The sequence below is a fragment of the Euprymna scolopes genome, chromosome 35 (genome assembly GCF_053919585.1).
Source record: "Euprymna scolopes isolate OS-2025 chromosome 35, ASM5391958v1, whole genome shotgun sequence".
Lineage (NCBI taxonomy): Eukaryota > Metazoa > Mollusca > Cephalopoda > Sepiida > Sepiolidae > Euprymna > Euprymna scolopes.
The window spans coordinates 63,097,326-63,121,669 of NC_136516.1; the positions used below are offsets into that span (position 1 = coordinate 63,097,326).

General features: G+C 38.7%; 1 protein-coding gene across 1 annotated transcript in view; it reads left to right on the plus strand.

Moving 5' to 3' along the window:
- Positions 1 to 8,881: 8,881 nt before the first annotated feature.
- LOC145259886 (signal transducer and activator of transcription 5B-like) overlaps positions 8,882 to 24,344 on the plus strand; it is a 347,875-nt gene continuing 332,412 nt past the window's right edge. The window contains exon 1 of the mRNA XM_080117775.1: positions 8,882 to 9,081. The gene's annotated coding sequence lies outside the window, so the exon portion shown is untranslated. The remainder of the gene's footprint in view (positions 9,082 to 24,344) is intronic.

The following is a 24,344-nucleotide window of genomic DNA, read 5'->3' on the forward strand; positions in this document are numbered from 1 at the left end:
ACACACACACACATACACAAACACACACACAAACACACACAAACACACACACACACACAGCAAATAATGCAGATATTCAGCTGCACGCAAAGCCATTTACCTTCTTTATTTCTCTTTGCACACACAAAAATTAAGCCTGTTTTCTCACTGAGAAAACGAAGGACACTCTCTGTTTTTTATTGTCAAGACAAAAAACAGTCTAATTTGCAAGAATTGTCTATCCAGACACACCTTTTGGACACTAAAAAATGACTCGTTTGTTACTTGTTATTTTTGTGTAAATAAACATCGTTTATTTCACATGTTTGATTTTATTTTATTTTACTTTATTTTATGTAGTGGAAAAAGAGATCTTATGAGACCTGAGTACCACTACAAGATCTTAGAACTGGCAGAAACAATGCAATTTCATAACGGGGCTGATTGATCTAATAAATATTCCTTGTAAAAAAAAAATGAACAAGTCAGATGCATTCCAATAATAACTGTTCAAACTATAAATTTTAATTCTTTTAAATTTATTTTGACTTTATTACGAAAATGCAAATTTTGTAAACATTTTGTTGAAACAAAAAAGTCACACAACTTCCAATAATGACTGTTCAAATTTATATTATATTCAATTTATAAATTTTAAACGTCATACACTTTCATATAACTTTCTTTCATTTCAAAATCTTTACTTTGTAACGAAAATGTATATTTCGGAAAAAGAATTAACTTTTATTTTATATTATTAGAATTTTTATAATTTTATTTTCATTCAATAAATGTTGAATTGATCCCCGTTCTGAAATTAAATTGTCTCCCCCTGTTTCGTGATCTTCAAAATAAAAACAAAAATGTTGTTCCATGATAGTAATGAAGCGATACGCCAGAGACATCAGAATGGATGGTTAAGGAACATTTCAGTTATGTGTACATTTGTTGTATCCACCCACACAAATTCTGTAGAAGTAAAAAGTAAACTGTGCCTCTTCATACAGCCGTAGGACAAGACAATACCACATAACAGGGAGTCCATTTTCTGTCCAAGCAACACTCGAGAAAACACTCTCTAAAACCTTTTTCTAACAGCAGAATCGTATAAAAGGTACCGATCTGTAGGTTGCAAAAGCTACGTGTTTGGCTAATTACTGACGGCGGGTCACCAGTCTGTAGGGTTGATATCCACCGATGCCTGGTATTACAGCTGTAGTGTGAGCTTAGGTAAATATCTCCCAACCGTTAACAAAAAATAAAAGGAAATAAAAGTTGTTTTATTAGTTCCAGTAATGTGATAATTTTGCTTCATAAATGTGTTTGATATGGCAAAAGAGTATTTTTTTGGAGAATTCATCCAGTGAGGTTTGAGCGTTAATATTAGCTGCGAAAACATATATTTTATTTTGTGTTTGTGCCATTTGGCTTAGCCTGGGGCCAAAGACCCCAAATGGTTTGGTGTCAGCCCACATGGAGAAAAGGGGCAAAGAGGAAAAGGCACGTGAAGTCATGCTGCTGGTTTAACATCAAACACAAGGACAGAGTCGGTGGCGGTATTGTTTACTCTTTAAACTGCATCCAGAATTGGATTGGATTCTGGGTGGCTTCCAGTGGAGGATGTTAGAAAAAGATTTTAGAAAGTGTTTTCTTGAGTGTTGATTGGACAGAAAATGGACACCCTGTCACGTGGTATTGTCATGTCCTATGTCCGCCTGAAGAGGCACAGTTTACTTTTTACTTCTACAGAATTTGCATGGGTGGATATAACAAATGTATGCGTTACTGAAAGGTTCCTTGTCCATCCATTCTAATGTCTCTGGTGTATCGCTACAAGTACTCCCTACTAGACAGAATGTTGACAGGGAAGCAAAAGACTGTTACCGTGTAAAGGTAGCGAATTGGTGTGGACATCTTATGTTTTTACTGGATCTGGTGAAAGTTGTAGCACTTTATTGTTAGGTGTGGCAGCTAATCCTGTCTGAAAAGTATATCTTGGTTGATGGCAGTTGAAAAGAAAAGTGATGTCACTAACTTGTGTTGCACGGTTGCCTGGTGAGATAAATGGTGCAATTTCGACCAATTCCCTACAGTAATTTACAAGTGGCAAAAATTTATATATCATAGATTCCATTGCTTTGTGCTAAAAACGGCGCACAAATGAAAATGATTTTATTGGGAAATTATTTTCATTTCTACGCTGTTTTCAACACAATGGAATTTATGATAAACAATATTTGAAAAATATGAAATTAATTTTATAATTACTCATGTTTTTTCTTTTACAACATCTTTAATTCCGTTTATGCATGGATTTTAATATAGAATGTTCCGAGGATATAGATATTTACAATCCAGATCACATACTTGCACACTCAGTGTTAAAAGTAGTGTGCAAATGAAATGAATTTTGAAACTCATAATTTCTAAACGTTACTACCCTTCCATTTAAGATGTGTTTTACTATAAGCCTGTTACGTATAACCAAACCCCCACCACTGCCCTCCCTATATAACTCTCCTTTAAAAAAAGGAAAAGAGAACAATTTCTCATTGTAAGATGGCTACTCAATAAAGCTGTGATTACACTTACTTCTGATACTAATCCATGAACATAACATGGTGACAGGGCGTTTATGAAATTTGTACCATCCAAGAAGACACATAATCAAATAACATGTAAACAGTATTCCTTTAGGTTTTAACTTTTGTTATGTTTTTTTTTTTGTTCGGTCGCTTCCACAGTGATCTATTAATACTGTGCCCTCACCTCATGGGCCCTGTTAATCTCTACAGTCTATTATTATTATCTTTATTATTGGTATCGAGTTGCTGTTGCAAGTGATTCTTACTAAAACTTTTTTTCTTTCGTCTTTACATTGACTAATTTCCAAAACAGAACATGTCTGTCTCACTGCAATGTCTGCTGAAGAGAATATGACTACTGCAACTAATACCATCTCCTTGATTGGCGATATGTCCGGCTTACACATCAGGCTCCAGAACGACTCATATTTAGTGGTAATAAGGCAGACTCCAGAAAAATATTTCATAAAGGATGGTCCAACTACTCGTTATTGACAGGCCTGGACCATAAACCACGAGAAATTCTGGTTGCTATACTTGAGAACTGCCTGGACAATGACGCCATAAAAATATACCAGGGCATGCAGTTTGACAACTCTGAGACTGAGTGCACTGTGAAAGACATACTACAAGCACTGGAGGAGTATTCTGTTGGAATTCTCAATCAAACTTTTGAGAAATTTGCATTCCATCAGAGGACACAGAGTGAGGGAGAGGCCTTTGACAAGTTTTACAAGTACTTCGTACTGTCAAAGACGTGCAATTTCTGTGCTTGATGCAATGACTCACTTCTGTGGGACCAGATTGTAGAAGGTGTCCGTGACCAGTTAATCAAGAAAGATCTGCTAAAAATGCAGAACCATATCTCTACAGAAGAGTGTACACATATGCAGAGTGGCTGAAATGGTCTCAACCCACAGTCAAGGAATAGCACTAATTACAGCCCAGGTGATGAGGGTACATGAAACTAGTCGAGTGAAGGTACCAATCTCCAAAAGAGAATGCTTATTTTGTGGCTACACACACATGCCAAAATGCAGCAAACTGTGCCATGCATACAACGAGAAGGGAGACTTCGAGTCTAAGTTTCCTAACAAAGACATGAAAACAGAGACACAACACACAAACGAATGAAAGCAAGAAGCGTGTTGCACCTCCACTACGAATCCATCAACTAGACACATCATCATCATCAGAGGATGAAGAATACACCCACTGGGTGAATGCAATAAAACCCCAAAAGACAAAACAGGCAAAAGAGGCCAAATGCTTCTGAATAAAAATTGTTTTCCAGATTGACACTAGGGCATCTATTAATATTCTCCCTGAAAAGTTTGCCAAGAGGATGAAACCCTGTAAAGGGGTCTTTAATGTTCAACTCAGCAAACTGCCGGGTGTTGCCATTCTCCAGCTCAAGCCAGATGCAATACCAGTTGTAATGCCCAATCGGAGAATACCTTTAGCCATATGTTCTGAACTGAAAAAGGAGTTAAGCCGACTAACCAAATTAGGAGTAATTACGAGGGGCGTGCAATAAGTAATGCCCCTGCCCCACTTCCAGTTGTCTGATCTAGCTGAAATTTTGCATGTGCAATGATTTATATCTCTACGGGTTATGTGGCAAATTACAGCTCTGAACTAATTGTGGTTTCTGTTTTACAGGTGTTTGAACTGAGTCAGGTGTGAAATGGAGACTGTTGAATGTTGAGCAGTGATCTGGTTTTTGTATTTGAAAAGATGCACACCACAGGAGATTTTTGATGGAATGAAAGAAACTTATGATGATAATGCCCCATCATATGACCTTGTAAAACGCTGATATTGTGAATTCAAACATGGCCGGAAGTCTGTGGAAACAGCTCCCAGACCTGGTCGCCCCCCCCCTTTCTGCCATTGATGAGGCATCTGTCCGTCAAGTTGAGGCTGCCATTTTGGAAGATCAGCGCATTATTATTCGCCAAATAGCGCAAGATGTCAAGATTAGTACAGGGTCTGTGGAAACCATCATTTATGTCATTTGCATATGCATAAGGTGTCTGCCAGATGGATTCCCAGGTTGCTCACACCATTCCAGAAGCGAGAACGTGTTGAGTGCTCAAGGATGAATTTGGAGATGTGCCAAGAAGATGAGTCAAAGTTTTTCAAAAGACTGATTACACAGGATGAAACCTGGGTCCATCACTATGATCCAGAGACCAAAGCCCAGTCGATGCAGTGAAAGCACTTGGACTCACCACCTCCAAAGAAGGCAAGGGTGCAGCCCTCCACTGGCAAGGTCATGCTCAGTCTTCTGGGACCAGGACGGAGTAGTGATGACAGATTTCCTGACAAAGGGTACCACAATTACAGGCGCCTATTATGCTTCACTTTTGAGGAAATTAAGGGAAGCTATCAAAATCAAGAGGCGGGGCAAAATCAGCAAAGGTACCCTCCTCCTGCAGGACAATGCTCCGGTCCACAACTCGCATGTCGCCAGGTCAGAAAAAAGTTTATGAAATCCTGCCCCATCCTCCCTACTCTCCTGACCTTGCACCCTCTGACTTTCACCTCTTCCCAGCCATGAAGTTGTTTTTGAAAGGAAAGTGTTCCCCAGATGATGCAGCGTTGATTTCTTAAGTCACGTCGTGGTTGGAGGACCAACCTGGTGTGTTCTACAAAAATGTCTCCAGAGCTGCATCAAACGATGGGAGAAATGCATAACTCTGGGTGGTTCCTATGTAGAGATAGGCTAATAACTATGCCAAGTTTCGTTGCTCTACTGCTATGGGAAGTGGGTCGGGGCATTAATTATTGCACGCCCTTCGTAAACCAAAAGAAAATTTATGGGTTAGCCAACTTAGTCATCACAAAAAAGAAAAATGGGACAATGAGAATATGCCTGGACCTTCAGGAACTCAACAAAGCACTCATGTGAGAGCACTACACCATACCAATTCTTGAGAATGTATTTCATGACATTAGAGATGCAAAAATATTCACAAAAGTGGACCTATCATCAAGATATTGGCATGTTGAGCTTGATGGTGCATCCAATGACCGGACCACCTTTCAAACATACTTTGCCTGATACTATTGGTATCAGTTACCATTTGGCCTGAACTCCTCAGCAGAGATATTCCAAAGAAAGCTGAATGAACAATTTCAAGACATTCGAGGAGTTGTCATTATTGTAGATGATTTGGTCATTAATGGGAAAGATCAAGAAGAACATGACAGCTCCACAAAATGCAACTCCAGAAATGCCAAACAATAGGAGTAAAACTTAACCCAGAAAAACTAGAGACTGGACTAAATGCAATTACTTTCACAGGGCATCGCATTACCAAAGATGGCATTGGAGTCGATCCAGAAAAAGTGAGGGCTCGCTGATATGCCAGCACCAGGAAACATTGGAGCTCTCCACAGATTCCTAGGCATGAGACACTACATAGGGAAATTTATGCCAAATCTTGCAACGATGAAAAATACCTCCAGAACCTGACCAAAAAAGATGTTCTGTGAACATGCTCAGATTCCCAACAAGCAGCTTTCAACACTGTAAAAGAAGCAATCACAAACTCATCCATCCTTACATACTACGACCGCCACAAGGAAATGTCTCTCGAGAATGATGCATGTGAGTATGGGTTAGAAGCAATGCTAACACAGATTGGCAAACCAGTTGTATTTGCAAGTAGATCCCTATTAGATGCCAAACAAAGATATTCCCAAATTGAGATGCTGGGAGTTGTATATGGCCTAGAAAAATTTGACCACTATAACCACGGAAGAGAAGTTATAGTTTTGACTGAGCACAAGCCCCACGTCTCAATCAGCAAAAAGCCCCTATCAAAGGCACTAAAACAGCTACAGAACCTCCTGCTATAGCCCAGTCATACAACTACACACTTCAATATAAGCCAGGGAAAGATATCCTATTGGCAGATACGATGTCCCGAGCACCAACAAGCAACCAGAGTAGGAAGAAATAATGTTGGTAAATAATCTGACAATGCAACCAATACAAGATCACAGGCTCAAAGAGATTCGCCAAAAGACAGTTGAGGACTCCAACATGAGAACACTGGCAGAAGTAATCGTTAAAGGTTGGTTGGGTGATAAGAAAAGCCTGCCTAACTCAATCAAACTGTACTTTGATTACTGAGATGAACTCACAAGATGGACTAATACTCTGAGGACAGAGAATAGTCATACCGCATGCTATACAGAGACATAAATACATGTGTGCAAAGAGTGAGGAACCTCATATTTGGCCAGGAATGTCTAAAGAGATTAGACAATACAATGCCTGTGGCACTTGCGCAACCTATGCAAACCACCAGCCAGCAGAAGCACAAATCATAACACCAGTGCCGGACAGACCTTGGCAACAAGATGCAATGGACCTCCTATCATAGGGAAGGAACAGCTATCTGATCACAGTGGACAGACATAGCAATTTCTTTGAAATTGACAAATAGAATACACCTACATCAGAAGCAATGAATGACTGCATGAAAGCGCATTTTGCACACCATGGAATTCCAGAGGTATTGATATCTGACAACAGTCTTCAATTTTCGTCATACACGTTCACAAAATTTGCAAGGAAGTTTGCTTTTCAAGCACGAAACAATATAACTAGGTAGCAGTCAAGCAAATGGTGCTGCCAAAGCAGCAGTAAAAATCACCAAACGCCTCTTCAGCAAATGCAAAGCGTCAGAAGAAGATCTATTCTTAGGGCTGTAGAACCTATGCAACACGTCAACAGAAGAACTAAGCACCAGCACAAAGACTCTTTGGTAGAAGGACAAGGTCAACAGTGCCAACTGTTGAATTAAAACTTAAGCCCTGCTACCCACACTTAACTGATGAAGCATGAAGAAAACAGGAGAGGGAGCTTAGACACCATGAGACAGAGCAAGAGCTGAAAGGCATCAACGTTGGTGACAATATTTGAGTCCGACTCGCCAATCCCCTACACAAGAGAGTGGAGAGAAGCAACAGTCCAAAAACGAATAACTGGTAGGTCCTATGAAGTAGAAGCAAGAGATGGACAACCATATTGCCGAAACAGGCGATTCTTGTGCAAAACACTCGTTCCCAGGATACCGTCAGACTAAATGCACAGCTGATGCTCACCCTCAGTCCCAAATAGAGCCTGACAAACTCATATTACAAAAAGAAAGGATTGCACAGGAAAACGAAGAAATGCTGAAGAAAGCATTTATGAAAGAAATGACAGCCAACAGCTGACGTCATGTTCAGGATGCATTATTCGAAAACCTGCACACTACAACGAACGTCATTCAAAACCCTTTCCCCACTCCTTCCCCCTAAGAAAAAACAAAATGAACAAACACTCTCCCTGACCGAGGGAGATGTTATGTATAACCAAACCCCCACCACTGTCTTCCCATGCCTTCTCCCCATTCTAAATAACTCTCCTATAAAAAGAGAAGGACTTCTCATTGCAAGATGGCCGCTCAATAAAGTTGAGATCACACTTAACTTAGTGTTGTCTTCATTCTAATACCCATGAATGTAACAAAGTCAGATAACACAATGACTTCTTTGCATTTTTCCTAATATTTTCACAATAATTTAAAGGTTTGGAGCATAATCAATATAAATTCTGTTAGATGTAATCTGTTTCACCAAGAAATTATTCATAAAGGAAACAACTTTACACCAAAAGTTGTTTCCTTTGCCTTAAAGTGATTTAGAATCTTTCCCACATTATTGACTAACTGTCATTTTGAATTGGTTACACACCGACTTTCAATTAATGCATCTTAATAAGTAATTCATCTTCAGTTGTAAATATATCTGAAATATTTGCTCATTCACACAGAAACGTTTTTATTCAATTCACCTTTTATACTCGCCTTCTACCCATCATTTCAATTCAACTAGTGGGGAGTGATAAGAATAAATAAAACCACTTTTCCCATGGAAAATACTGAAAAAATAAAATAAAGAAGAAATAGATTATTTGAAAAAGAATGACGATTTCTCAAGACTTATTAGAAAAATATTTTTGAAGAATCTCAACTCGAGATTTTAACTGCTTTGAACCAATAATTTAAACAACAAATGAAAACACAAAACGTTCACACCAAAACAACTAATGATTATTTCAAGAAATCGAGGAATTGATGCTATTCATATTGGAAATACACTTTCTCAACAATTTTTCCACAAAAGAAATGCATAAAAGAAGCGTTTATTACTAGAAAATTAGTACTTGACGAGTGTTACGTGTATAAACAATACCCCCCCTTTAGGTGTAACTCTCCTAGTAGAGGTACACTTCCCCTACTTACCTCCCTTGGCCGGCATAACTCACCTTGGTGTGGGGTGTCTGTAATATAGCCATTATGGAGAATAAACTACAATATGAATCTTCTCCTTAGCATCCGTGTTTGTTGTCCATATTATATGCATGTCTACACACATAACATGGTGGCAGATTGTGGTAAAAACCGAAACACGTCTCCTAAACTATAAAAACAACTGCCGGTCGTCATAAAACTGAGTAAGCTGTTTTTTTATTTTTTATTTTTTTGTCTTCTCTGCTATGTTCGACGTCCGTACGGACGGTGACGGTGTCTGGTTTGTTTACTGTTAACTTCTGGTGTTTACTAGCATCACTTTGTCACTGTGACTATTTATCTGTCCTATTTACACCATCAAGATGTCTATTGATGATACGACGGCTACTACTACTACTGTCACTAATCTCTCTACTGATATGGCTGGTCTACACATGAGGGCTCCTGAAAGACTCGTATTCGGCGGGAATAAGGCTGATTCATGGAACTTGTTTTTCAAAAGATGGTCCAACTATGCACTGCTAACCCGACTTGACCGAAAACCGAGAGAAATACAAGTGGCAGTGCTAGAAAACTGTTTAGGCGATGAAGCTATGAGGATATACCAGAGTATACAGTTCGACACCCCAGATACAGACCGCACTGTACAAGATATACTACAGGCTTTAAGTGAATATGCTGTAGGAATAACGAATGAAACTTACGAGAGGTTTGTTTTTCGTCAGAGGAAGCAGGAGGAAGGTGAAGCCTTTGATGTTTTCTATAACGACTTAAGACTCCTGGCACGAAGCTGTAATTTTTGTTTCAAATGCTATGAGTCGATGCTCAGAGACCAGCTTGTGGGAGGCATCCGGGATCAAAACACAAAGCAGGACCTTCTAAAACTCCAAAACCTTACCCTGCAGAAAAGTGTAGACATTTGCAGGGCAGCTGAAAAGGCCTCTATACAAAGTCAAAATATGGGAACAGAGGATGCTACTGCCCGGATAATGAGGGTCAGTGAAACCAGTAAAGCTTGGGAACCAGCTCAAAAGAAGAAATGCTCCTTCTGTGGTTACTTGCATGCAGCAAAGCGCAGCAGATTTCCAGCTTTTGGTAAACGATGTAACGCATGTATGGAGAAAGGCCATTTTGAGTCAAGGTGCCCCAACAAGTCCAGTAAAGCTATGGGAAAATGGAGCAACACATCAAAGAATAAAAAGTACAGTAGGCCACGACCACATGTGCACCATGTCGACACTTCATCAGAGGATGATGAGGGAGAATATACCCACTGGGTGAATGCAGTGAAGTCAAATAGGAAGCATAGGAAAGATGCCAAGTGTCTCATGCTCCTCGACAACCAGGAAATTGCCTTCCAGATTGACACAGGGGCAACCATCAACACACTTCCTGCAAGGTTTGCAAATGAATTAACACCATACAATGGGGTTCTGACAATGTGGAACAAATCTCTTTTGAAACCACTCGGAATATGTCACAAAAATGTTAAAAACCCTAAGACGAACAAAACATATTCAGTGGAGTTTGTCGTATTCAGAGACGAATACGACTGTCAACCCTTATTAGGCCTACCTACAAGTACGCATATGGGCCTGGTTGAAATAAAACAGCAGAATTTCCACCGTGTTGCAGCAGTTAACATGGACATTAACTACCAGGAGGTGTTTGATGGAAAATTGGGAAGGCTACCAGGAGTTGTAACCCTACAACTTAAGCCAGATGCTATTCCAGCGGTGATGCCGAACAGGAGGACACCTGTGGCGGTACGACCAGAACTAAAGAAGGAACTAGACAGACTGACAAAAATGGGAGTCATCGAGCCGGTATATAAGCCTACTCCATGGGTTAGCCAACTAGTCCTCACAAGGAAGAAGAATGGAACCTTAAGAATATGCCTGGACCCGCATGAGCTCAACAAAGCACTCATGCGGGAACACTACATCATGCCTATCCTCGAGGATACCCTCCACGATATGAGGGATGCAAAGATATTCAGCAAGGCGGATCTATCTTCAGGATATTGGCATGTCGAACTTGATGAAGCCTCCAGCAACTTGACCACATTCCAAACATGTTTCGGCCGATACCGTTGGCGTCGACTACCTTTTGGTCTAAACTCGGCAGCCGAAATATTTCAAAGGAAGTTGGTAGAGCAATTCCAGGACATGAAAGGAGTCATTATCATTGCTGATGACCTGGTGGTTTATGGAACTAATCAGGAGGAACATGACAGACGACTTCACAGCCTTCTAAAAAAAATGCCAGACAATAGGGATAAAATTAAACCCTGAAAAGTTAAAAATAGGCCTAGACGCTATCGTTTTCATGGGGCATCGCATAACCAAGGAAGGTATAATGGCTGACCCAGAAAAAATCAGGGCCATTACTGACATGCCAGTACCAGAAACTATTGGAGACCTACGTAGATTTCTTGGCATGGTAAACTATGTTGGGAAATTTATCCCCAACCTGACGACAATCTTAAAGCCCCTCCAAGACCTAACAAAAAAAGATGTCATGTGGACGTGGTCAGAGTCACAGCAATCGGCTTTCAAGACAGTCAAAGATATGATATGCAAAGCACCAGTGCTCTCTTACTACAACCCACTTAAAGAACTCACACTTGAGAATGATGCATGTGAGTATGGGTTGGGAGCAGCCCTGATCCAAGAAGGGCAACCAGTTGCCTATGCAAGCCGTTCCCTATCGAACACCAAAGGAAGATACGCCCAAATTGAAAAAGAGATGCTTGCAGTGGTATATGGTCTGGAAAAATTTCACCATTACACGCATGGAAGGAAAGTGAATGTCCTCACTGACCATAAACCACTTGTGGCGATCTGCCAGAAGCCACTAGCGAAAGCACCTAAACGACTCCAAAACTTGCTGCTACGGGCACAACAGTATGATTTCTCTATCAGATACAAGCCAGGGAAAGAAATCCCATTAGCAGACACTCTCTCACGTGCGCCCATAGACAAACCAAAATCAGAAGAGCTCATGACTGTAAATAATTTGACGATGCATCCCATCAAAGACCGCAGACTTTCTGAGATCAGATTCAAGACACTGGAGGATCCTATCATGAAGATATTAGCCGAGGTTATTGCGACAGGCTGGCCCAGTGACAAAAAACTGTTGCCCGACTCAGTAAAACCTTTTTTTGACTACAGGGACGAGTTGACAGCACAAGATGGACTAATACTAAGAGGACAAAGAATAGTCGTACCTCAATCTATGAGAGTGGAAATGAAACAAAAATGTCATGCGGGCCACCTAAGCATAAACTCTTGTCTCAGAAGAGCAGGAGAGCTATTGTTTTGGCCAGGTATGTCCGCTGAAATACGCCAATATGTCCAAGCCTGTGCCACATGCGCAACATATGCAGACCGTCAACCAGCGGAGCCCCTCATAGTCACAGAAGTACCAAAGAGACCCTGGCAACTAGTTGCTACCGACATTTTCTCATGGGGTGGAAATGAATATTTGGTCACGGTGGACCAGCATAGCAGTTTTTTTGAAGTGGACAAGTTGAATGGCTCAACGTCAGATGCAGTGATCAGTCGTCTTAGAGGCCATTTTGCTAGATATGGAATACCAGACATCCTCATTTCTGATAATGGACCCCAATTCTCATCTAGCATGTTTCGGAAGTTCGTAAAAGATTGGGCGTTTACTCACGAAACAATATCCCCTGGGAACAGTCAAGCAAATGGTGCTGCTGAGGCAGCTGTGAAAATTATGAAGCATCTAATGCGAAAGTGCAAAGCTTCGGGAGAGGACCTATTACTTGGGCTACTGAACATGCGAAATATACCCACTGAAGGTCTCAATACTAGTCCAGCACAGAGACTGCTAGGCCGACGGACAAAGGCAACAGTACCAACCACCGAGGCCCTACTGAGGCCCAGCTACACTTACTCACATTATGAGGCACAAAAGAAAGAAGATAAGAAGCTGAGGCGGCAGGGCAAAGGCAGAGAACTGAGCCAACTTCATGTGGGCAGCAATGTCTGGATCCAGCCTCTAAGACCTCACGCAAGAGAGTGGGAGGAAGCCACGGTAAGAAAAAGGTTGACTGGTCGGTCGTACGAAGTTGAAAATGCAAGCGGACAACGATACCGCCGCAACCGTCGTTTCATACGCCAAACAATACAACCAAAACACTCTTTCCCCATACACCAACCAAGAGGCACCATCTACAACCACTCTGAGATAGAAAGACTCACCCCAGACAATGCAACAAATAGACAAAATGAGATGGAAACACCAGCAGATCAACAAGACCCAAACGAGAGAACAATATCACCAATACAGACAAGATCGGGCAGAGTCATAAGAAAGCCTGTCAGATATTGTGAATGATCTACCTGAATTTTGAAAAGGACACACTTTCTCTCTTCCCCTGTAAGGAGGGAGATGTTACGTGTATAAACAATACCCCCCCCCCTTTAGGTGTAACTCTCCTAGTAGAGGTACACTTCCCCTACTTACCTCCCTTGGCCGGCATAACTCACCTTGGTGTGGGGTGTCTGTAATATAGCCATTATGGAGAATAAACTACAATATGAATCTTCTCCTTAGCATCCGTGTTTGTTGTCCATATTATATGCATGTCTACACATAACAACGAGCATACATAACGAATACATACGAATTCCTTCATTGAGTTGCATTACCTCAGAGGAAACAATTTTAAAACTACAACACATTTTCAATCTATTTACAAAAAGAATAATGTTAACTACATACACATGCCACTATTTCACCATCACTTTGGCGGGCAGGTTGAATGTTTTGTGGTAAATATAAGAAGGCACTCTTAAAACTCAAAGGGAAGGAAACTAGTCCAGAATGTTGTGAGTTTAGAGCGCTAGTACGCATGCGAACCAGATGTTTACAAATAGAACGAAATTGGCGCTTTTTCCCAGCTTAGTCGTTCGTTACCGACCATGTTGTTGTACCTGCTGAATTTTATGTTGAATAAAACCTTTCTAATATCTTAAAAGGTCTTTATTTTTCATTACAATTTATTCAACATAAAATTCAGCAGGTACAACAACATGGTCGGTAACGAACGGCTAAGCTGGGAAAAGGCGCCAATTTCGTTCTATTTGTAAACATCTGGTGCACATGCGCACTAGCGCTCTAAACTCACAACACTCTCCACCATATTTTATTTATATTTCGGGTTGCAGGTGATCTGCACAGCTTCTACAATGGCTGCCGATTCACGTTCCACTGCTGAATGTCGACGCTCTGACTGCGTTAGGGTTCTGGAATGAGATACAAAAATTATTAAAAGAAGGTATCATAATCAAATCGAATTCCTCATGGAGAGCCCAAGTACTAGTAACTAGAAATGAAAGACATAAGCGTCGCATGGTCGTTGACTATTCTGCAACTATAAATCGGTTTACACTTTTGGATGCTTTTCCGCTTCCCAAAATTTCGGATATCATACGCCAACTTTCACAGTACAAAATTTTCAATAAGTTGGACCTGAAGTCTGCATATTATCAATGCCCTATACATAGAGACGAGAGAATTTACACAGCATTTGAAGCTGACGGAGGAGTTTTCTAGGTTACCTTTTGGGCTAACGAACTCAGTAGCTGTGTTTCAACGTATTATGCATAATCTGATTCAAGAACATGAACTCCAAGGTACATTTGCCTACATTGATGTCATTGTCATCGGAGGAAAAACTAATAAAGAATTAAACGAAAATATGGAAGCTTTTAGAAAGGTTATCAACCGTTTTAACTTGCAACTAAACCCTGTAAAATGTGAATGTGGTATAACCAAACTAAAGTTTCTCGGGCACTTATTGGAAAATGGAACAATCAGTCCTGATCCAGACAGACTTACACCACTAAAAGAATTACCGATTCCGAACTGCAGTAAGTCACTCAGGTGGGCTCTAGGTCTCTTCTCATACTATTCACCATGGATAGAGAATTTCTCAGATCGGATTTCACCTTTATTAAACATTAAGTCCTTTCCTATCACTGAGAAACTCAAAAATCAATTTCAAGCCATGAAAGATGAAATTTGCAAGGCTTCGGTTGCAGCCATTGAGGATGAAGTTCCTTTTACGATAGAAACTGATGCATCTGCGACAGCATTAGCAGCCTGCCTTTCCCAGAATGGACGTCCAGTAGCATATTTTTCCAGAACCCTAGCGCAGTCAGAGCGTCGACATTCAGCAGTGGAACGTGAATCGGCAGCCATTGTAGAATCTGTGCATAAATGGCGTGACCTCTTACTCGGTCGACACTTTACCATTATTACTGACCAACAGGCTGCATCATTTATGTTCAACACGCAGACACCAAATCGTATTAAAAACGATAAGCTGCTTCGGTGGAGACTTGAACTTTCAAACTATTTTTATGAGATGGTATATAGACCAGGTTCTCTTAATAACTCTGCAGATACCCTTTCTCGATCATGCTCTGCTTCGCGCTCATTATCACTAAAGGACCTGCACGCAGCACTTTGTCATCCTGGAGTAGCGAGACTCTATCACTTTGTGAGGCAGAAGAATCTACCATTCTCTATGGAAGATGCTAAGCGCACCTGCGCTGAATGTCAAATATGTGCTGAACTAAAACCAAGGTTCTTCAAACCTCCATCAGGTCGATTAATCCATTCTCGATCCCCCTTTGAACGTCTTTCAATAGATTTCATGGGACCAAAACCATCTACGAATAATCTCAAATACCTACTCGTGATTGTAGATGAATATTCACGCTATCCTTTTGTCTATCCATGTCAGGACATATCAACAAAAACTGTTATAAATTGTCTCCAGAATTTATTTACCTTTTTTGGCTGCCCAGATTCCATCCATAGTGATCGAGGAAGTCAGTTTATTTCATGTGGGCTAAAAGAGTTTCTCTGGCAACATGGAGTTGTGATTACCCACTCAACTCCATACCATCCAATCGGCAATGGACAATGCGAGAGAGTAAATGGCACAATTTGGAAAACGATCAAACTTGCACTCTCTAGAAGTGTACGCCATTTTGAGTTTCAGAACAGTTTCAGATGGTTTGCTGTTCCACACAAGTCCTGGTAGGTGACTTGTTTGTAGTAGACAGTTCCACAGAACAAAATATTCTTACCGTGTCGAAACCCGGGAAAGAACATGTGAAATTGCTCCAAAAAAGGTTTAATATTTATGAAGCAATTCTGGTTTCTGATTGGTTTGTAGCAGAACGTGAATTATTTGATTCGTCAGTTCTTAGCAGCATCGTTTATAAATAGAATCGTCCGACTGTGTGGGATCATAGCCCATTATAAGCCCAAAATATTGCAATTGGACGAACGTCACTGGCATGAAGTACTCGACATAGCTTTGCACTCTATTCGATCGCTATTTTGTACAGCAACTAACTCAACCCCACACGAGAGAATGTTTAACTTTTCCAGAAGGTCGGGCACCGGATATACCTTACCCGAGTGGTTGCAAGGAGGACCGGCCCTCCTTAGGAAGTTTGTCCGCCAACACAAGTCAGATCCCCTAGTGGAACCAGTAGATATTATATCGGCAACTCTCAATTTTGCCAGAATTCGTTTCCCTGGCGGCCATCAGTCAACAGTCTCAACAGAAGACCTAGCCCCCACTCCTGTCACTGACCCCTCCTCTACAAACTTGGAATCTCCTGTCTCCCCTGATCATAGTACATCACCAGATTCTACTACTCCATCAAACATCCGCGAACCAGAGTTGATTGATCAACAGGAGACCCCAAAGAATAATACCTCACCAAATGGAGAATCTTTCTCTTCAACCGACAAAACAAAGTGTTTAGAAATAGAAGAGCAGCAGCAACAGTCTGACTCAAAGAAGGGCGTTTTCAAATTTCTTCCAGAAGCAACAAAAACAGAAGGAAGATCACCTGCAACCCGAAATATAAATAAAATGTGGTGGAGAGTGTTGTGAGTTTAGAGCGCTAGTGTGCATGCGAACCAGATGTTTACAAATAGAATGAAATTGGCGCCTTTTCCCAGCTTAGTCGTTCGTTACCGACCATGTTGTTGTACCTGCTGAATTTTATGTTGAATAAAACCTTTCTAATATCTTAAAAGGTCTTTATTTTTCATTACACCGATATTCTTTGGAAGTTATAGAGCTACACTAAACTCAAATACCTCTAACAGTAATTCTCCATTTCACAAGAGAAATATATAAATGAAACCACAGTTACAGCGTCATCATGGTTTAGAGTCATGCTTAAGAACCAGGATAAATGTCTTAGCAAAAGACTATTGATAGACGATTTCATTTTTCACCAAAGCAGAAATATTATTTATCACCTAGGTGTGCAGTCATCTGTTTTGGTTGAATAGGTGAACCAGTTGTGACATAAGTACATCTTTTGGTTGAATATGTGAATCAGTTGTAAAAAGTGCATCATTTGATTGAATATGTAAACCAGTTGTGAAAAATGCATCTTTTGGTTGAATGTGTGAATCAGTTGTAAAAAGTGCATCTTTGGAATTAATATGTGAACCAGTTGTGTAAAGTGCATCTTTTGATTGAATATGTGTATCAGTTGTAAAAAGTGCATCTTTTGGTTGAATATGTAACTCAGTTGTAAAATTGCATCTTTTGGTTGAATGTGTGAATCAGTTGTGAAAAGTGCATCTTTCGATTGAATATGTAAATCAGTTGTAAAATTGCATCTTTTGGTTGAATGTGTGAATCAGTTGTGAAAAGTGCATCTTTCGATTGAATATGTAAATCAGTTGTAAAATTGCATCTTTTGGTTGAATGTGTGAATCAGTTGTGAAAAGTGCATCTTTCGATTGAATATTTAAATCAGTTGTAAAATTGCATCTTTTGGTTGAATGTGTGAATTAGTTGTGAAAAGTGCATCTTTCGATTGAATATGTAAATCAGTTGTAAAATTGCATCTTTTGGTTGAATGTGTGAATCAGTTGTGAAAAGTGCATCTTTCGATTGAATATGTAAATCAGTTGTAAAATTGCATCTTTTGGTTGAATGCGTGAATCAGTTGTGAAAAGTGCATCTTTCGATTGAATATGTAAATCAGTTGTAAAATTGCATCTTTTGGTTGAATGTGTGAATTAGTTGTGAAAAGTGCATCTTTCGATTGAATATGTAAATCAGTTGTAAAATTGCATCTTTTGGTTGAATGTGTGAATCAGTTGTGAAAAGTGCATCTTTCGATTGAATATGTAAATCAGTTGTAAAATTGCATCTTTTGGTTGAATGTGTGAATCAGTTGTGAAAAGTGCATCTTTCGATTGAATATGTAAATCAGTTGTAAAATTGCATCTTTTGGTTGAATGTGTGAATTAGTTGTGAAAAGTGCATCTTTCGATTGAATATGTAAATCAGTTGTAAAATTGCATCTTTTGGTTGAATGTGTGAATCAGTTGTGAAAAGTGCATCTTTCGATTGAATATGTAAATCAGTTGTAAAATTGCATCTTTTGGTTGAATGCGTGAATCAGTTGTGAAAAGTGCATCTTTCGATTGAATATGTAAATCAGTTGTAAAATTGCATCTTTTGGTTGAATGCGTGAATCAGTTGTGAAAAGTGCATCTTTCGATTGAATATGTAAATCAGTTGTAAAATTGCATCTTTTGGTTGAATGTGTGAATTAGTTGTGAAAAGTGCATCTTTCGATTGAATATGTAAATCAGTTGTAAAATTGCATCTTTTGGTTGAATGTGTGAATTAGTTGTGAAAAGTGCATCTTTCGATTGAATATGTAAATCAGTTGTAAAATTGCATCTTTTGGTTGAATGTGTGAATTAGTTGTGAAAAGTGCATCTTTCGATTGAATATGTAAATCAGTTGTAAAATTGCATCTTTTGGTTGAATGTGTGAATCAGTTGTGAAAAGTGCATCTTTCGATTGAATATGTAAATCAGTTGTAAAATTGCATCTTTTGGTTGAATGCGTGAATCAGTTGTGAAAAGTGCATCTTTCGATTGAATATGTAAATCAGTTGTAAAATTGCATCTTTTGGTTGAATGTGTGAATCAGTTGTGAAAAGTGCATCTTTCGATTGAATATGTAAATCAGTTGTAAAATTGCATCTTTTGGTTGAATGCGTGAATCAGTTGTGAAAAGTGCATCTTTCGATTGAATATGTAAATCAGTTGTAAAATTGCATCTTTTGGTTGAATGTGTGAATCAGTTGTGAAAAGTGCATCTTTCGATTGAATATGTAAATCAGTTGTAAAATTGCATCTTTTGGTTGAATGTGTGAATCAGTTGTGAAAAGTGCATCTTTCGATTGAATATGTAAATCAGTTGTAAAATTGCATCTTTTGGTTGAATGTGTGAATCAGTTGTGAAAAGTGCATCTTTCGATTGAATATGTAAATCAGTTGTAAAATTGCATCTTTTGGTTGAATGTGTGAATTAGTTGTGAAAAGTGCATCTTTCGATTGAATATGTAAATCAGTTGTAAAATTGCATCTTTTGGTTGAATGTGTGAATCAGTTGTGAAAAGTGCATCTTTCGATTGAATATGTAAATCAGTTGTAAAATTGCATCTTTTGGTTGAATGCGTGAATCAGTTGTGAAAAGTGCATCTTTCGATTGAATATGTAAATCAGTTGTAAAATTGCATCTTTTGGTTGAATGCGTGAATCAGTTGTGAAAAGTGCATCTTTCGATTGAATATGTAAATCAGTTGTAAAATTGCATCTTTTGGTTGAATGTGTGAATTAGTTGTGAAAAGTGCATCTTTCGATTGAATATGTAAATCAGTTGTAAAATTGCATCTTTTGGTTGAATGTGTGAATTAGTTGTGAAAAGTGCATCTTTCGATTGAATATGTAAATCAGTTGTAAAATTGCATCTTTTGGTTGAATGTGTGAATTAGTTGTGAAAAGTGCATCTTTCGATTGAATATGTAAATCAGTTGTAAAATTGCATCTTTTGGTTGAATGTGTGAATCAGTTGTGAAAAGTGCATCTTTCGATTGAATATGTAAATCAGTTGTAAAATTGCATCTTTTGGTTGAATGCGTGAATCAGTTGTGAAAAGTGCATCTTTCGATTGAATATGTAAATCAGTTGTAAAATTGCATCTTTTGGTTGAATGCGTGAATCAGTTGTGAAAAGTGCATCTTTCGATTGAATATGTAAATCAGTTGTAAAATTGCATCTTTTGGTTGAATGTGTGAATTAGTTGTGAAAAGTGCATCTTTCGATTGAATATGTAAATCAGTTGTAAAATTGCATCTTTTGGTTGAATGTGTGAATTAGTTGTGAAAAGTGCATCTTTCGATTGAATATGTAAATCAGTTGTAAAATTGCATCTTTTGGTTGAATGTGTGAATTAGTTGTGAAAAGTGCATCTTTCGATTGAATATGTAAATCAGTTGTAAAATTGCATCTTTTGGTTGAATGTGTGAATCAGTTGTGAAAAGTGCATCTTTCGATTGAATATGTAAATCAGTTGTAAAATTGCATCTTTTGGTTGAATGCGTGAATCAGTTGTGAAAAGTGCATCTTTCGATTGAATATGTAAATCAGTTGTAAAATTGCATCTTTTGGTTGAATGCGTGAATCAGTTGTGAAAAGTGCATCTTTCGATTGAATATGTAAATCAGTTGTAAAATTGCATCTTTTGGTTGAATGTGTGAATTAGTTGTGAAAAGTGCATCTTTCGATTGAATATGTAAATCAGTTGTAAAATTGCATCTTTTGGTTGAATGTGTGAATTAGTTGTGAAAAGTGCATCTTTCGATTGAATATGTAAATCAGTTGTAAAATTGCATCTTTTGGTTGAATGTGTGAATCAGTTGTGAAAAGTGCATCTTTCGATTGAATATGTAAATCAGTTGTAAAATTGCATCTTTTGGTTGAATGCGTGAATCAGTTGTGAAAAGTGCATCTTTCGATTGAATATGTAAATCAGTTGTAAAATTGCATCTTTTGGTTGAATGCGTGAATCAGTTGTGAAAAGTGCATCTTTCGATTGAATATGTAAATCAGTTGTAAAATTGCATCTTTTGGTTGAATGTGTGAATTAGTTGTGAAAAGTGCATCTTTCGATTGAATATGTAAATCAGTTGTAAAATTGCATCTTTTGGTTGAATGTGTGAATCAGTTGTGAAAAGTGCATCTTTCGATTGAATATGTAAATCAGTTGTAAAATTGCATCTTTTGGTTGAATGTGTGAATCAGTTGTGAAAAGTGCATCTTTCGATTGAATATGTAAATCAGTTGTAAAATTGCATCTTTTGGTTGAATGCGTGAATCAGTTGTGAAAAGTGCATCTTTCGATTGAATATGTAAATCAGTTGTAAAATTGCATCTTTTGGTTGAATGCGTGAATCAGTTGTGAAAAGTGCATCTTTCGATTGAATATGTAAATCAGTTGTAAAATTGCATCTTTTGGTTGAATGTGTGAATCAGTTGTGAAACGTGCATTTTTATGTACATCTAATATATCTTTATTCATATCTATCCAATATATTTAATGTACATTTAGCACTATTTTTCATATATATTTTTTCTAATAAATAAATAAATAATATTTAACCAATATGTATATACTTTTAGAATTGAAGTTGTAACATTTTTAACCCCATAACCCTAGTTGATATTCCACGGCATTGCAATTTACGTTGGAGAAACCATTTTCTGCCCTTATGTAGTGAATAAGGGATCCTGCTAGATTGAGGTAATTTTATTTTTCGTCCTAATCCAGCATGTTCGAGATTTTTTTGAAGCTGGATTTTCCCCACTTTAAGAACCGACTTTTTATCTAACTATGGACTCATGGGGAAGAAAGTAAATAGGGACGCTGTGTCCGAAACCGGTGTTTGTTATGTGTACGCATTTTTCCCCAATATATTAAAAACCAAAAAAAAGGGAATAAGTATATACTCCACTATTTTGATTCATAATGAACACGTGCATTCTCTCACATCTACTAAATGTTTACCTAAAACTTGTTGCATTCGTATGTGTACGATGCATTTCGTATTTTATTGTAAAAAGGATTTCTTATACGTTACAGATATTTTTGATAATTTTCAATAACGAGTTCATACCCATTTGCTTACTGGACTGTGTTATAGTTTGTGAAAAAACAAGTTACCTTTTCTTGGCCTTAGTCCATATTTGCATTTGGTTATTTGGATTCCTTCGAAGATACACATATAACATTAGTGGCATGTACCCTCCCCTGACGTAGTTGTATATTTAAACTCTCTTCCCACTCTTTTGCTGGGTGTCATTTCATGTTGCAAGTTGTATTTCAGTGAAAAGAGAAAAAGAACTGGAACGAAGATTTGAAAGAGAATACGAACACGTGTGTGACAGGTATAAAGAGAAGTATATTTTATTTGAGACAGGAAGAGGAAGCGGGGAATGAAAAAAGGGATTATGGGATTACAACGTAAAAGGGAGGTAATCATAAAAGGGTCTATGATAAAAGTTATCATACTTACTTTTAACACCCCCCTTGCTTTCAGCATATTATTTATTTTTTACAAAAACAAAGATATGTGAGAGCAGATGAGTGTCAGCTAAGGGTCCGAATAAAATCTTTTAAAACTTGTCCAGCTTCGTTGGAGGTTTTGTCATGATGTCAGCGGTCATGTCTGCTGTCGGACAGTAAATTAATTGTATTTTGTTATTATTCAGAGCTTCTCTGATAAAATGGTACTTCATGTCGATGTGTTTGCATCTCTGCTGATGAATGGGGTCCTTAGAAAGCGCTATAGTGCTTTGACCATCTCCGAATATTTTGATAGGAACGTGTTCTCGGTGTGGATCCATTTCCTTAGTTTGGTAGTACCCTTTTGCGATGAACCTGGCCTTGTATTTAAGGGACCCGTTGGTGTTTTCTTTGATTTTATACACCCATCTACCGCTTACTGTCGTTCTGCCTTTGGGTAAGGGTGTTAGATGGTATATATTGTTTTCCTTTAGGGAGTCAATTTCTTCGCTTGGATCCAGTGATGTGTCGCTGGGGAAGTCACAGCTTCTCTGTAAGGGCGGGGTATGCCATACGCAGCCTTGTAGCAGCAGTCAGTGTCGATTAATGCTTGGCCACTCCCATCCTGGACTACTGTCACATAGTCTTCTAGGCAGCTGGGCATTTTGTGCTTGCGCGTTGGGTATCTTTGCGTACAGTTAGTTTCTACTGTAGACTGCTGCATGAGGGACTAATAAGAGTTTTCACCGTCTTGAGTTGCGTCCCTTACCAGTGTACATTTTGCTTTGTTTACAATGATAATAAAGACGCCATTATGTAAAAGCCGATCGATTGTTCTGTCATTTCTAATCCATGGACATCCTCAATAAGATAATGACACATGGTGGCAGCGGTGGGATGGAAACAGTCCAAATAAGATGTAGAAAAGAGTAAGAAGCGGAAAGTTATTTGCAGAAACAGATAAGTAACTTCATTGTTCTTGTTTCAAATTGTAATTTATACGTGCGTCACGTTGACAGGAAAAAAAATGTTGGAAGCTGACATGGAAGAAACAAACAGACCAGTAGCTGGCACCCCTATGTATGGGAAACAATTTAGCGGCGAATTGGATGTTGTTTAAACTGAAATGGTATAACTACGCCATTATTACGTGTTTGACGAAACAGTCATTACAATATCAGAGGGCAATTTTGCTTCATATGTTAGGAGATGACGCACTGAAAGTTTACTACAGGTTTCAATTTTCAACACTAGAGGACGAAAGAACACCCACTGAAACTATTGAGGCATTTGATAAATATGCTATAGGGGAAACGAATGAAACCTACGAGCGTTACATATTTCATTCTAGAAAGCAAGGAGAATCAGAGACTGTGGAATCTTTCATTATGGCATTTCGGACGTTGATAAAACGTGTAATTTTTGCGACAATTGCGTTTCATCAGTACTCAGAGATCAGGTAGTACTGGGAATACACACACAACCCCTAGACACAAGCTGATTTATTGAAAATAAGACAGACTTACAAAAATGTATCGACATCAGTAAGCTGTTTGAAAATGCTACAGTCCAGTCCAGAATCCTAAGGCCTGAAGGAGTGAACAGGGTTGATTGTAAACCCAGGAGAAAGACATCGGCACAATCTGACAGAGAGTGCTGGGTGTGTGCATTGCGGCATGGAACGAGCAAAGAGTTATGTCCTGCATTTGGTAAAACCTGTTATAAATGAAAGGGAAGAAACCACTTTGCCGTGAAATGCAAAGTATCAAGGAAAAAGAAGGTGCAGACGGTCAAAACCCAACATTATGAGCAGGAAAACGACAGCAGTAGTTGTTCAGACTATGGACATGTAGACAGCATAACAATAAAGGAAAGGGTGAATGCTGTAAGTCAAGAGGTGATAAAAGTGGAAATGATGGTGAAAGTGAAACCAATTGCTTTTCAGCTCAATAGTGGAGCGTCCGTGAACATATTCAATGAGAAACACGTGATTAGAAAAACACTGGAACATTCAAATAA